The sequence below is a fragment of the Podarcis liolepis genome (genome assembly GCF_965112155.1).
Source record: "Podarcis liolepis genome assembly, chromosome: 8".
NCBI lineage: Eukaryota > Metazoa > Chordata > Lepidosauria > Squamata > Lacertidae > Podarcis > Podarcis liolepis.
The window spans coordinates 86,924,859-86,940,491 of record NC_139560.1 but is presented as its reverse complement, the minus strand read 5'-3'; the positions used below and the strand labels follow the sequence as shown (position 1 = coordinate 86,940,491).

Below are 15,633 nucleotides of genomic sequence, written 5' to 3'. Positions count from 1 at the left end.
GATGCAGGTCTGAATGTGAACAGCCACCACATGCCTTTTTTATGCTTAAATAAGCATAAAAAAAATATTATTTTTTTATGCTTATTTAACTTATATGCAGAATTCATCATGTGAAAGGCTGGGCTGGATGAATCCCAAGCCGGAATTAAGAATTGCTGGAAGAAATATCAACAACCTCAGATATGCAGATGACACAACCTTAATGGCAGAAAGTGAGGAGGAATTAAAGAACCTTTTAATGAGGGTGAAAGAGGAGAGCGCAAAATATGGTCTGAAGCTCAACATCAAAAAAACGAAGATCATGGCCCCTGGGCCCATCACCTCCTGGCAAATAGAAGGGGAAGAAATGGGGGCAGTGAGAGATTTTACTTTCTTGGGCTCCATGATCACTGCAGATGGTGACAGCAGTCACGAAATTAAAAGATGCCTGCTTCTTGGGAGAAAGGCGATGGCAAACCTAGACAGCATCTTAAAAAGCAGAGACATCACCTTGCCAACAAAGGTCCGTATAGTTAAAGCCATGGTTTTCCCAGTAGTGATGTATGGAAGTGAGAGCTGGACCATAAAGAAGGCTGATCGCCGAAGAATTGATGCTTTTGAATGATGGTGCTGGAGGAGACTCTTGAGAGTCCCATGGACTGCAAGAAGATCAAACGCATCCATTCTTAAGGGAATCAGCCCTGAGTGCTCACTGGAAGGACAGATTGTGAAGCTGAGGCTCCAAGACTTTGGCTACCTCATGAGAAGAGAAGACTCCCTGAAAAAGGCCCTGATGTTGGGAAAGATGGAGGGCACAAGGAGAAGGGGACGACAGAGGATGAGATGGTTGGATGGTGTTCTCGAAGCCACAAACATGAGTCTGACCAAACTGCGGGAGGCAGTGGAAGACAGGAGGGCCTGGCGTACTCTGGTCCAGGGGGTCACGAAGAGTCGGACATGACTAAACGACTAAACAACAACAACAACATATATATATTGATGAAAACTCCTCTGTCCTCCACACATAGAGATGTGTGAGGGCTATAACCCAGTGGTTCTCAGACTTTTTTATTGATAAGAAATACGCTGGAAAACAAAAGGAAACAACTCATAGCAATCTTTGATTTATAGCATAGAACACAACTGCATTATTATGTGATCATGGGACACCCAGAAAGTATCAAACAATGCAGCTGCATAAGAACATGAATCTGGACAAAAGAAAGTTGTCGGAGCCCGAGCACGATTCAGAATCACCTGAGCACAAAAAAGTAAAATTAAAAATCAACCCCCCACCAAAACCAGGCGATTGCTATAACTTGTAAAAAATCCCCCCAGGTGGGCATGTAGCCTCCCCCCAAAAGAGGACATGTCCAGGATTTCCTTTCTTTCTTGTTTGCTTTGTTACACAAGAAAATCTTTAATAAAAACTAATTAAAAACAAATCAAAACAAGGATTGTCCTCAGTATCACTTGATGCTCTTGCTCTCATTTTGAAAAGATATCTATCCATATTCTGCAAATAATTTTATATATACTATACTATACTATACTATACTATACTATACTATACTATACTACACTACACAATATTGAAATGTTTAATTGTTTCTTTGACTGTCCTAGAATCTTCCAGGCACATGTGCCATCAAAGTATTGGTGCTGACCTTTAAAGCCCCAAATGGTCTCGGACCAGAATACCCGAAGGAGCGTCTCCATCCCCATCTTTCAGCCCAGACACTGAGATCCAGCACCAAGGGCCTTCTGGCAGTTCCTTCCATGTGAGAAGTGAGGTTACAGGGAACCAGCCAGAGAGCCTTCTCGGTGGTGGCGCCCGCCCTGTGGAACGCCCTCCCATCAGATGTCAAGAAGATGAAGAACTGCACAACTTCTACAAGACATCTGAAGGCAGCCCTGTATAGGGATGTTTTACTATGTTTTTATATGTGCTGTAAGCAGCCCAGAGTGGTATTGTTGTTGTTGTTGTTGTTGTTGTTGTTGTTGTTGTTGTTGTTGTTGTTGTTGTTGTTGTTATTAGGAGAGGGGTTGGAAGATTGTATTTTGTGACAATCCAACGTTCATATTACAAGGAACATTTCCCAATACCAGGGGCGCCATCTAGTGGGGGCTGGGGGCCAAGGCCCCTCTCCAAAATTTCCACTATCCCACAGCCTGCCAGCCCCATTGGGTCTTCCTGCAGCTAGTGGAAGGCTGCCCCAGCCTGCATGGTGTCCGGAAAAGCAGTGGGGACTAGTGTGCTTCCACTGGGTGAGGTTCCACTGGCCTGCACAGCATCTTCCGACGCTGCGTGAAGGGGTGATGCATGTGTGAAGGGGTGTTACGCACATATCAGTACATAAGCCTAGCGCCCTTCCCTGTGAAGAAAGAGTCTGTGCTAAGCAGCCTCCTCTTTGTGCAAAGGAACTTCGTACATGTCTGTCACTCCATGCCTTCCTCTTTGCTGAATGTGTGGCCAATGGGAGTTAGCCTGTGAGGGCTAACACAAATGCTATAAGCCTTTTAATGCTGATTAAGCTTCAGGTTAAAATAAAATAAAAATTAATGTTTTGGGGCTTTCCTTCTAAGCAACTACATACCAACAATAATATTCACAGGGGTTTCCTTCAACCAGGGGTGGCGAATCCCTTGGGGCCATGGATCTATGGTCAACTTTCTGGGGGCCTCATGTCCAAAAGGGTGTGGCCAAAATGGGCTTTTTAACAAGTTTAAAAGACAAACTGGGCACAAAACTAACAATAGAATCTCAGTAGGAGACTTGCAGAAGTGGTTAATGTGTGTATCACACCCTCCAACATTCTTCAGGGACATTTCTCCCTCCCTCCCTGACCCTCCTCAACCTCCCTGCAGAACATTTCCTACCAGAGGGTGAGTGCCACCACTTCTACACCAACGGCACACAGCACATGCCCTCCACTGTCCTGAGAAAACCCCTAATCCCGATTTTATTTTATTCTTCGGTAGATTTACAAAAAGAAAAGCACACACCAATAAATAAATTTTAGACAGGGGCAAGATTAGACACACACACACAAAACAGTTTTTAAATCAAGGCTCCTTGTGCCTTTCTCCTCTGCCTTTCTTCCCACCCAGGGCGGCCCTGCCCTTCTGCCTGCCCCTCAGAGCCAGTGTGTCCCATAGGGCTGGGCCACAGCAGCAGCAGACACCCCCCATGCTCTCCAGCAACCCCTACAAGCTGCCCAAGGGAGGAGGCCAGCAGCTGTGTCCATGGGTCCCACATCTGCCTGGAGTATTGTGCTCGACAAAAGAAGTGTTGGCTTGTTCTACAAATTGTAGAACATGAAGTGTTTCCCAGCTGGAGAAGCCAAGCTACTCCTTACTGGTTTTAAGGCAGAACTGGGTAAATTTATGAAGGGTTTTCAACTGTGTTTATTCTGGCATGTCAATTGCTCGCCCATAAGTTAATGGAAGGCACCTTCATGTCCACATCATCATGTGGGTCACCCCCTTTCTCTGCACATGGCAGCCACAATTAGAGACAGGCAGGACGTGTGGCAATGTGAGACCGCACCCCAGTGAAATGATGTTTCTGAGCAACTTGTTGAGTGGGTTTAGTTTCAGAAGCCTGGTGTGTTAAGCCAGGGGTCCTCAAACTACGGTCCAAGGACCAGATCCAGCCCGCCAGGGTCCTGAACCTGGCCCATCCGGGGTTGGGAGAGGAAGATGAGTTCTTGTGTCTTTGGAGGAGGAGGAGGCAGTTAGGGAGGGAGGGGGTTGCGGAGGAGAGAGGCACCGTCTGGGCCTCTCCCTGCCCGTCTCCCCACCCCGGATGGGCTGCAGCCCCACGGCAAGGAGGGGCCTGGTGCAAGAGCCTTGCTGGCGCTGCAGCACACCGCACTCTCATGCCACCTCCCGGGGTGCCCGCCTTGCAGGGCTGTGACATGGAGTTTGTGATGTGCCAGGCGAGTGACGATTGGGGAAGACGCACGGGCAAGTTGGCGTGTGGGGATTTGGGGTTGGCGGACAGGCGTGCAAGCTGGGCGGGTGGATGGGGGTTAGGGAGACACGCGGGCAAGTTGGGTTGTGAGGATGGGGTTTAAGGAGACACAGGTGTGGGCTGGGTCATGGGGATCTGGTTAGGGAAGCACATGCATAGGCTGGGTCGTGGGGGTTAGGGAGCCGTGTATAAGCTGGGTTGTGGGGATGGGGGCATGGAAGGCCCACATGTGGACTGGGCCATGGGGGTGAGGGAGATCCATGTGCAGGCTGGGTTGCAGGGATGAGCATTAGTGATACTGACCATCTCATTAGCCAAAAGCAGGCCCATACCTCCCATTGAAATGCTTATAAGTTTATGCTGATTAAAATACAGTGGTACCTCGGGTTACATACGCTTCAGGTTACATACACTTCAGGTTACAGACTCCGCTAACCCAGAAATAGTACCTCGGGTTAAGAACTTTGCTTCAGGATGAGAACAGAAATCGTGCGGCAGCAGCAGGAGGCCCCATTAGCTAAAGTGGTGCTTCAGGTTAAGAACAGTTTCAGGTTAAGAACAGACCTCCAGAATGAATTAAGTACTTAACCCGAGGTACCACTATAGTTCATTTTAAATATTGTATTGTTTTTCCTGTTATTTGTGCACTACAAATAAAATATGTGCAGTGTGCATAGGAATTTGTTCACATTTTTTTCAAAGTATAGTCCGGCCCCCAACAGTGTCTGAGGGACAGTGAACCGGCCCCGTTTAAAAAGTTTGAGGACCCCTGAGTTAAACTATTTTATCTGAGAGGAAAGATGGGGTGCTTGGCATAGTCCTTACCACACAAAACAATAATGCCAAGCACAAGTCTCTGCCCACAGATCTCGCTGCCTCTGACAAAGAAGCCAGGAAGGACAATCCTGACACAGTTCCATCTTGGTTGATTTTAGTCTTTTTTTTCTTTTTAAAGCCCTCCAAGATTAATAGCAAAGAAGGGATAAGACATCTTACTCTTTCGTACTGCTGCCTCGTTCATATGAGGTATAAACAGTGTCTTCAAAAATGAGTGAACCCTGTTTGTTCTCCAGCAAAGATACACCTCTCTTGAGGGAGACCAAGGGAGCTCCCCCCCCCCATCCTGACTTACACCATCACCACACTATGGACACTTTTATTATACGTCATTTTTAGAAATCCCTGTCTCCTTTCACTTCATTTTCCTCTAGTGCGAAGCAGGGAGGTACCGCCATTTCTGCCACCTGGGGATGCAACTACGCTTCCAGATCCTCAAGTGTAGAGGGGAGCGACACAGAAGACACACTCACACCACCTTAGGCCAGGTCATAACCCCCAGTTCCGCCAGCTTTTTTATAGTCAGCTGGCAGGGTGCTTCAATCTTCACAGGGTCCCTAGCCTCCATTTTAAAGAGCAGCCTCCAGGACGCACCACCAAGACCGATCCCACCTGAAAGTACTAAAAGCATGCACTTCTGTTGGGATAAAGATCTGGGTGTCCCAGGCCTTGCAGCAGCTACTGTGGGGTCATGGGGAGGAAGCGCTGCTCTTCCTCTGTTGATGGCAGGGAGTTTCCTGCCTGCGGTGAGGATTTCAGCATTCAGTCAAGGGTTCCTAGTCCAGGCCTGCTCCCTCTGGACTACCTTCCCATCGGAGGTCCACCGACCCACCAACCTAAGGCAGGAGACTGAGAAGAGATATGATAGCCATCTCCAAATGTCTAAGGGGCATTTCGCATGGGAAATGGAGCAAGCTTGTATTCTTCCATTAGGGAAGGCAGGACTCGAACCAGTGGATTCACGGTCCAATCAAATCTTGACTAAACATCGGAAAGAGCTTTCTGCTGGTAAGGGCTGTCCAACAGGGGACTCGTCTCCCTCGGGAGGTTGCGCTCTCTCCTTCTTGGAGGTTTTTAAGCAGAGGTTGGATGTCTGTCTGCCATGGATGCTTCCCTTGTGATTCCTGCGCTGCAGGGGTTGTACAGTACTGGATAGCCCTGGGGATCCCTTCCAACTCTACGATTCTATTAGGATCCCTTTCAGTGGCGTAGCGTGAGGGGTGCAGGGGGGGCCGGCCTCACCGGGCGCAACATCTGGGGGTTAGGGTTAGGGGGCGCAAATCCACGGCTTAGGGGGCGCAAATCCACGGCTTAGGGGGCGCAAATCCACGGCTTAGGGGGCGCAAATTACTTGCCTTGCCCCGGGTGCTGACAACCCACGCTACGCCACTGATCCCTTTTATAAAAGAGAGAACTTTAATGGAAAGGCTATTATTTCTTTCGGCTTCTCCCAACGGGGCCACCAAGGATCAGAAAAGCTGAAGAAGAGACCCTTCCTCAGAGGAGGCGGGAGACCACCGGACCCGCCCGGGAGGGGAATCTGGCCGCCCTTCCCCCCAGAGGCTCCGCTTCGCCTTTTGCCCCGGCCAAGTCGCGCCAAGGGCGAGGGCTCTGCGTGGCTTCAGGCGGAGCCCCGGAGCCGCTTCCCGGCCTGGAGGGCAGGCTGCGCGCGGACCCCGCCGCTCTCGGGGCGCGACCCAGGCCCGCCTGCCTTCCAACCCGGCGGAACCGGGGCGTCCCGGGCGAGGCTGTCCGGCGCAGCCCCCGCCCCCTTCTCCCGGGCGCCCCCTCCCTCCTTTGTTCTCTGGGGCCCCGCCTCCCCCTCTCCCCCAGCTCGCCCATTGGCTCGCGCCGCCGCCACTCGGGTGGGGGCCCGCTTTGGCCCCGGCCGCCGAGAGAGAGAGAGCGGGCGGGCGTCTCCTTCCCTGCTTGGTCTGCAGCCGCCGCGGGACCCGGCGGGCGCCAGGTAAGGCGGGCGGGCGGAAGGGGGGGGGGGCTGGCCAGCGCCGCGCTCGACTCCCGGCGAGGCGAAGGAGGGAGCCCGGCGGCGCCCCCAGCGCGGAGACAAAAGGCGGCCTCGGGGAGCCCCGGCCGCTCCCTCCCTCGCGGGCTGCCAGGCCGGAGCTTGGGAGGGCGAGGGCGCCGCGGCGGAGGCCAGTCCTGCCCAGCCGCTGCCTGCGCGCTCCTCGCTCCCTGCGCCGCGGCGGCGCCTCGGAGGATGGCGGGGGCGGCAGATGCGGGTGCACTTTGGGGGATTCCTGTCACGGGGAGCGAGGCAGACGCGGAGGGCGGCGGGGCACGGTCCCCCCCAGGGAGTCTGGCCAGTTTCGTCCCACCATCCTGGAAAGGCTCAAAATCATCCTCAAAATCCGGCCAAAATCCTCATCCTCAAAATCCGGCCAAAGTTAGTTGTGAGTGGCAACCCCCGTTGGAGGCCGTGGAATGGGACTCACGCAGAGTTAAGCGGATATCCTGTGCATAGATGCAAGTCTGTGCATTCAGTTGGGCTTACTCCCAGGTAAAGGTGCCCAAGATTGCCCACTGTGTGTGTTTGGCTCCTGATGACTTCTGGTAAGGAGACTGAAAAGTGCAGCCCCGAGGAAGTAGCACTCGTGTCTCACTCAAGGATCCAATGACTTTTGCATATCTAAATAGGGACTTGCCTGGTGCTGAGGGGAGTTGCTTCCAGGTGACCAGGGATACATTTATTATTATTAGTTTGCATTTTCTTCTTCCTAAATTAGCCTGTCAGTATCATACAAATTGCTAACATACATATTTGTAAGCAGGTTAGTAAAAATCTTTGAGGTAGCAACTTTTGTGGACTTACTAGCAACGGGATGCTACCAAACACATTGTTACTAAAGCCTGATAAAAATCTGACCACCTGGCTAAAGGAATAGTTACACTGCAGAATGTGTCAGGTTAGTTCCAATTAATAAACTTGTGAGGATTAAGGAAAGCATATACTGTAACTGAATAATGGATGTGAAAATAATTGCCATCCTTAAAAGTATATTAGAGTAAGAAATGTAGAGCAATTGTCATTCTTACAATTTATTTTTAATTCTTTGAGAAATTGTTTTAATTTCTACTCTCAAGTTTTCCATTTAAATATACAAAATTATAGCTCAGGAAAGTATTACTAACAGAAAAATCTGTAGAAAAATATGCTTCAAACTGAGAGAAGGACATGATGAAGTAGAATGTCCCTAGATATATTTCACCCATATTTTATATTTCTAAAAGTTCAAACAGTGGTTCCACTTTCCACAGAATACACCTGGTTTCTTTCTTCACTTTAAATATTGGCGTGTAAGTGCCACTGTCAGCAGAGTATTCCATACTTAGATATTTTTCATATGCTTCCTTCTTAGATGCCATCTCCCTATAATTAACAGATTAGTTAATGGGTTCCTTCATCATACAGTTAAAAATATATTCCAGCAAACTGTCATGAGGACATAATGATCTCTAGCTTCATTTATTTTTTATTGCATACAGTATTTCCAAAAGAAGGAAAAGAAACTTTTTTTGTGTGGACGGCACCAAAAAAAAATAATGCCATGCTTGAGCTTCATTTTTTATTTATTTGGCTCTGGGTTTCCTCCTTCACATTGGAAATTTTAGTTCTCCCATGTTAATTCAATAATTTTGTTCTCCATATAAGTATAAAAAATGACAGAAAAAGCATAACACATACTCTAATTCTGTTGAACCAGTCATTAAGATTCAAAACTTTACATGCTGTGACTCTGGTTCCCTAACCCCGTAATCCAACAACATATTTTAATTCTGATGATTTCCAGGAATGTGAGCCTGAGTACTGGGTAGCTGTAATGTTTGGCTTTAGCATCTTAAAAGGAAGTCAGGGTCTTAGCAGTCATAAGGAACTGTAGAAAAATGGAGACTGATTTTCAGGTTCATCTCTGGTCCAGTCCAGGCCAAGACATATTTAAAAACAATTATGCTAAATTTGGGACCCATTTGCAAGAAAGTTATTTTTCCATTGAAGTGCAGTCCACTTAAGGACTACTTTGCTGAGATATTTTAGTAGCCGACCAGAGTACCCAAATGGGATTGATATCCTGTTCACTCAACTCCCCAAGCTCTTGTAACCATAAGTGAAATCTGAAAGTTAATTGTAAGATTGTCCAATAGAAAGATGCTGGAAGAAGACACATTGCCACACAAACTTAAAATGATGGCCATCAGTCCTTGTTATTATTGACAATACAGGTCAAGTCCCCAAAGGTTTGATCCAAATCTGCAAATGTGCTCGCCATTGGCAATCATACTTTTTAATCTGGCAAGTGCTCCCAATCTGCTCTGGAACCTAGAGGAGGGCAGGGTTTCTTCCCATCCTCTCACTGAACCCTAAAAACACTTGGAAAACAATGGGTCATCTTTGTGCTTTCCAAGCGTCTCTGAACTCAGCACAAGCTCAAAGAGAAACTTCACCCTTATTTGGGCTCCAAAGAAAGGCAGAGGCTCTCCCTGACTCCCAGTGGCCCTCTTTTCTTCTGCAGGGTCCTGCACTAAAATGGAAAATATCATGGCCTGTAGGCCAAACAAGCCAATTGCTCAACACTTAGCAGAGTTAATTTCAGGTATAACTTGGCCTGGATTTAACCAGAGCAGAAAATCTGCTCAGAGCTGGGAAGAAGTTCCACTGGTTCTCAAAGGGTTTGGAATGCTCCCAAATGCGCTGTTACTGGTTTATTAGGCCACATGTGAGCCACTGTCAGCCCATGGTGTGCATTCTGCCCCTGATCTCGTTTGATGCCTCTTGGTTGCCGCGTTCTTCCATCTCATCAGAGCCCCTTCCTACCAGTTTCCTGCTCCTTTTTCTGGTCTTTTCAAAATGTGTTTCCCCTCTTTCTGTGTGGTTGGAGAAGGGACAGAATTTTACTTGACTAAAATATAATTTATGCTTGGTTTTATTTTGTTTATTCCTGGTTGTATGGTTTAGGGGACAGCTGTGTTTTCCCCAGATGACTGAAAACAAATTGGTAGCCTTCTGTGATTTGTGCATCTGTATAGAAATTACTTTCATGTACTTTGTTAGAACTGTAGCTATATTTGTCTGCTTTAAAAATATATATTTAAAAATCCTCTGTATACTTAATTTGAGACCAATCCTATTATATTTGGTAGGGCTTGCTTTTGAGAAGAATTGAGAATTTTAATTTGAGGTAGTCTTTCTGAAAATTTTAGGGTGGTTTTTATACCAAATTAAATAATTCCATCATTAATCTGCCCTATATCTCCTCCTGTATGAGGCATTGCCTCAAGAATGACCAATTGTCATCTTTATTCCAGATTCAAGTTCAGTTCTCCACGTTCCCATATAGGTTTGCAACTTAAAAAATCATTGTGAAAGTTTTCCAACATTTTATTGCCAGTCTCCTAATATTTGCATGTAATTTCGTTTGATTTACACATTTTTGCAAATATAATGCATTTTGATATGCTATTTTAACTAATATATGTGTATCCTTGTGCACATTTTTATATGCATCATTTGGACGGAGAACAGCATCACAAAATTTGGAGAAGTGCAGATTTAGAAGGCTAGCAGTCTTTGGGTTTACATATTAGGCAGGTTAGCATTAAGATCCGAACTGAATTTCTCAATAGGTTAGTTGGGTATGACCCATTATCTTTTCCTTTAGGCAGAGGATTGAGCAGAGGACCAGCAACTAAGAGCAGCAGAACAGGGGGATCAAAGAAGAAAAGTGCTTTAGTTCAGCAATTTCCTCTAAATCGGAGATGACTAATATTCTTGGAGTGAGGGCCAGATTTGTCCTTGGCCAACTCTCCAGGGACCTCATGCTAGTGGTGGGGCTTTGCAAAAGTGGGTGTGGCCATAAGCTCACATATGCGCTTTAGGATGTGCAAGCACGGGCAGACAAGCACAAAAGGCTCCCACCCACCTCTCTAGTCGATCTCATGACCAGAGTAGAGGCAATTTACATCCCTATCAGTGTGCTGGGCTCTATCTCTGCTCACCCCAATATCTATTTTAGTTCTTCATTTCTTTATTTTGCCTGTGCCACCAAAATCTGTAGGGTCTGAGGGGCAGGAAAAAAATATTGGGGAGTTCAGATCAGGACCCCAAACTGGGGTTAGCCTCCCCTTCTCTAAATTATTTAATTCCCTAACCTGCAGGTAAAACTCGATAACTTCTCTGTTTGACTTTGATTTGACCTGGCTGTTTTGGTAAGCAAAATTTGACTTTGATTTAAACTGTAACTTGCTAATATCTGGAAAGGGGTGTATGACCATCTTATTGATAACATTGCTACCACCAGGGGAATTTGGGAATGCAACCTTATCTGTCTATTCAAATTAATGTAATTAACTCTTACGTCCACAATATATTTTCAAGACGCATTTGGAAGCAACAAGATTCCGAGGTCTGAAAACAATAAACGAGTTAATGACAAATATGCTAAATATTGCTTAATCTAAGGGAGGTAATATATTTTCCTGCTTTTAAATAACTTTACATGGAATATTGCCTTTCAAAGGTGTTTTGGGACTGAAGTATGGAGCACAGTGGACCCAAAATTTGTTTTTTTGAGGTCTGCTGCAGTTAGGTCTTCGTACATAGGAAGTGGTGTTGAGGACTGAAGTAGGCTTTTGGACAATGACCTCCTGAGTGTGTAGCACATTTGCTTCAATACTGGTTGTAGTTGCATTTCATAAGGTGTCAGTTGTGTGTTACCAAGTAGTTCTCTTTGAAGCTACTTGCCAAACCCACAAACAACAATTTGGATCTTAGAGAATGAAAGCTACTCCCACATGATTTGAGGGCTGATGATGATAATAGAGCTAGGAAATGAATGAAGCACAGATTAAAAGGAGGATGTGGAATGAATTATAACCTGCACTTTTTTTTTGCTGGTGTTGCCTTTTAAAATCAACTCTTATTTTAGAATCTTGAATGTATGATTTACATCTAGTTCCTTGACAGATGCTTGCACAGCCGTTAACTTCCAGACTATGTGAACCACCCTGGGACCTCTGAGTACAGAGCAGTATAATAATAATAATAATAAGATGTCAGTGACCTCTTTGGAAGGAATGCACAAGATGGTACTGGTTGGCAGTCATTCTTATCATTGTGATATGGTTGGCCGGTTTACTCACTGTGAAAGAATGGTCATGGCCTTGACAAAAAGAATCCTAGAACAGTAGGGACCCTGAGGATCTTCTAGTCCAACGCTCTGCAGTGCAGCTGTTCCATATGGGAATAGAACCTGCAACTCTGGTGTTATTACCACCATGCTCTAACCAACTGAGCTATGCAATTTTCTTAGTGTCCCCTTTCTCTGGAATGGACAATTCATCTGCATGAATAGGGGCTTGGACCTGTGCACCGCAAGGTGTGTTTATATGTGTGTGTGTGCAGTTTTTGGGGAATGAATAGGTAGAAGAACATAAGAGCAGCCTGCTGGATCAGGGCAGAGGCCCACCTGGTCCAGCATCTTGTTCTCACAGTGGCTAGCCAGATGCCTGTGGGAAACCCGCAGGCAGGATTTGAGCACCAGAACAGTCTCCCTTCCTGTGGTTTACAGCAGCTGGGGTTCAGAAGCAAGCAGAGAGAGACAGTTTAGTAAGGGCTAGCTGAACCTGAGTGCCACTTTAGAGCAGTGTTTCACCACCTTGGGTTTCTAGCTGGTTTTGGACTACAACTCCCATCATCCCTAGCCAGCAAGACCAGTGGTCAGGGATGATGGGAACTATAGTCTGAAAACAGTTGGGGACCCAAGGTTGGGAAACACTGCTTTAGAGCAGCCTGCCATAGCTGCTCTCTAGGAGTTGGATTGATTGTCTCTGCTTATAGGACCACTTTGCTTATACAGTATATTTGTAAATTAAAGAAATATTGTAAGAATGCCCTAAATCCCCAGCATAGGTGCTGACTCCTAGGGGCCAAAGCGGTTTCGGCCCCCATAATATTTTTTTGGGGGGGAGTGGGCCCCTCAGTATTCAAAGGATGTGTCTGGCGCTTCTGATCATCTGGATGAACTGGTGTGTCTGATCTTCAGTGCTTTCTCGTTCAAAGGAATTTTAACCTTGTTGTGCTGTCTTGGAACACCTCACCACTTGGAAATATGTGTGCTATGTACTAATGTGATGGCTGACAACAAGCAGGTGAGGATAATGGTGCACTATTTTGTTAATGGTGTGCTCTCTCTAGGGAAAGATTTGTCAGCAACTCTTGCCAGAATCATTCTTACCTTGAGAATGTGTTACTTTGATAAGTTTGGAACATGTAAAGAGGAAGTGATTGCAATTGTTGCCCATAAAATCAGACTAAAATTTGCTGATGTGCTTCCTGCCAAGGTGAGCCTTTGGTTGGTTGGTTTGGTCTGTCATGCTTTCCCCTGGATTCTGTGGTTATAAAAAAGTAAATGACACTGGAGTCATACCAAGGGGGAGCCTAGCAGGCTGGTGCTGAGTAAATGCATCTCCCTGAAAAAGCTGCCACCTTGATCTGGGGGCCAGTTCACACTTAAATGTAAGCAGTTGGGCCCTTCCCCAAACATAGGCGTGTTTTGGGAAACACTGGGATCTTCCCTCTTAAGGTGGTAGACCCGTCAATTGACTGGTGAAATGCTGACAAATGACTTGGTTATTTGGCTGTTGTCCACTGTGTACATGACAGCTTAACTTTTTATTTATTGTGAATAGCACTAGAAAGAACGATATTTGCACATTTTTGTTGTGGTGGAGATGGGGTGTGTATGCTCGTTTTGATCACTTCTGGCAAACTGATGCCTGATGTAATGTTTCTTTTAGAGACTTGTAGTCTCTCTAAGCTACGCCCCTCTGCACTTGGCATATAGCTGCTCAACTTTCTCCAATTAGGTGTGGTTCTTGTGTTTTGGAGTGTTAAGTCAAAGAAACTCCTGGCATCTGAACTTCATTTGTGGAGAAGTAGTGCAGAAAAGGAACAAAGAGGTATAATGGCATATGGCATTTCAAACAATTTGCATAATTGTAAACACTTTGCCTATGTTCTGCTGGGTTACTTGGCTAATAAGATCCAACATACTGTCTTTTGAAAACTTGGAACGTTTTGCTGTGGTATCGAAAGACACCTAAAAAAGTGATGTGAAGAGAATTATGTTTGACTCTGGTTACCGTGTCAACTTCAAACTTACGTATGTTGTTTACAATTAAAAGATTGAAAGCATAAGATAAAAGAATACAACATGGAAGTTGAATCACAACAGAATAAAACCAGCAACAGTGTAATGTGAATTACCTCTGAGCATTGATATACCACACTGAAACTTATTTATGACTTAGTTCTCTCTTGGAAGTTCAAATACCTAATCCATACCCTCCCTCGTGTTAATGGAGGATGGGGTGGGGAGAGGATTATGAAATATACTGTAATGTGATATCTGAAGCAAGACCTCTGTAAGATTTGCCTCTACCAGTCATTTGTGTGTGTCACAGCTGTTTTCTACAGACAGTTGGCAGCTGCAGACTCAGACAGACAGGCCATGCCAAGTCCCATAGTGACCATTTTCAGCCATATGTTGATGAAGGCTTGATAGCGTTGATGGTAATGGGGAGACTTAATGAAGGATTTTCCCTTTTCCTCCTTTGCCAAGAAACATGCCCCCCCCCATCAAAAGAAACCTTTCAGTTATACTTCTAGTGGTGGGTTTTGACTTGGTTGTACAAAATATAAAATCATTTAAATATTTAAGAGGTAACTCAAATGTGTAATTCTTTGTGGAGGGCTAAAGATGAAAACAAATGAAAAGTGCTATTAGGAATTGCAGGTTGACAAAATGAAATGGCAAATAAAGTCTTCTGGCTTTTTATTTGCAAAGGATTCTGTTGGTGCAGAAGTAACTGAAATCACATAAAAGAAATGTGTGTTTGTTTGCAGGGTTTAATAATTCAGTGTGGTGGTGTTTTAAGGAAGACAGATGGCAGCAATAGCTTCTTAATTCTGATATGAGCCTTATTAATTTTCAAGTGAGCAACAGAAGCAGCTGGCAAGATGAGAAAATCCATCCCCGTTGTAGTGTGGTTAGTGGTTGTCATTGCCTGAGCCGGAGGACTCAGCTGGGTGCAGCCCTGATGGCCAACTAATGAGAGTCTCAGTGTAGGACAAACATTCCTCCTGCCTTTGAGATGGTATGGGGATCGGCATATCAGCGTATTTATCCATAATTTGTTTACACTTAACATTTAATATGCAGCAGATATGTAGAGCTGCTCATAATGTGTGTCTCATAATTGGAAATGCATGCTCCATCTTCTCTTAACATAGGAATTGTCTTGGTGGAAGAGACCAGAGCTCCTCCTCACTTAGCGTTCTGCTTCCAACACAGCCAGCCAGATTTCTCTGGGAGCTCACAACCAGGGGGGACGGGCTCCTTCTCCATGAACATTGGGAGGGAGGTTATTGGTTTGTTTTGTTCATTCTGTATTTTTATGCTGTGAACCACTCTAAGATATTCAGATGATGGGCATAAAAATGAAATATAAACATTTCTAATTCCTTTAAAAGCAATCTAGGCTTGTGGCCATGATTAATAGTTATCCAGGTGTTTGTACACCTTCATCTAAGTGTTCATATACAAAATTTTGTTTCTCAGAACATCTGAACCAGCCAACCGAATTAATCTTTACATTCATTTTTTTATAGTCTTGTTGAAACTTAGGCTTGTTCATTATGGGAGGGCTGCCCCCATTTGTGTCTCTGCCCTCACTGTATCCTTTTTTTTTTAACTTTTCATAGAAGAAATGTGCTGCCAGATCAAGGGTGAGGATGAATATAGACCACCTGGGAATTGACCTTCCCC

General features: G+C 45.6%; 1 protein-coding gene across 4 annotated transcripts in view; it reads left to right on the top strand.

The window, feature by feature from the left end:
• The first annotated feature begins 6,701 nt into the window (after window positions 1-6,701).
• AFAP1 (actin filament associated protein 1) overlaps window positions 6,702-15,633 on the top strand; it is a 47,270-nt gene continuing 38,338 nt past the window's right edge. For 3 of the 4 annotated variants that reach the window (XM_083519201.1, XM_083519199.1, XM_083519200.1), the window contains exon 1: window positions 6,702-6,758. The gene's annotated coding sequence lies outside the window, so the exon portion shown is untranslated. The remainder of the gene's footprint in view (window positions 6,759-15,633) is intronic. The other variant, XM_083519202.1, reaches the window with a different exon arrangement.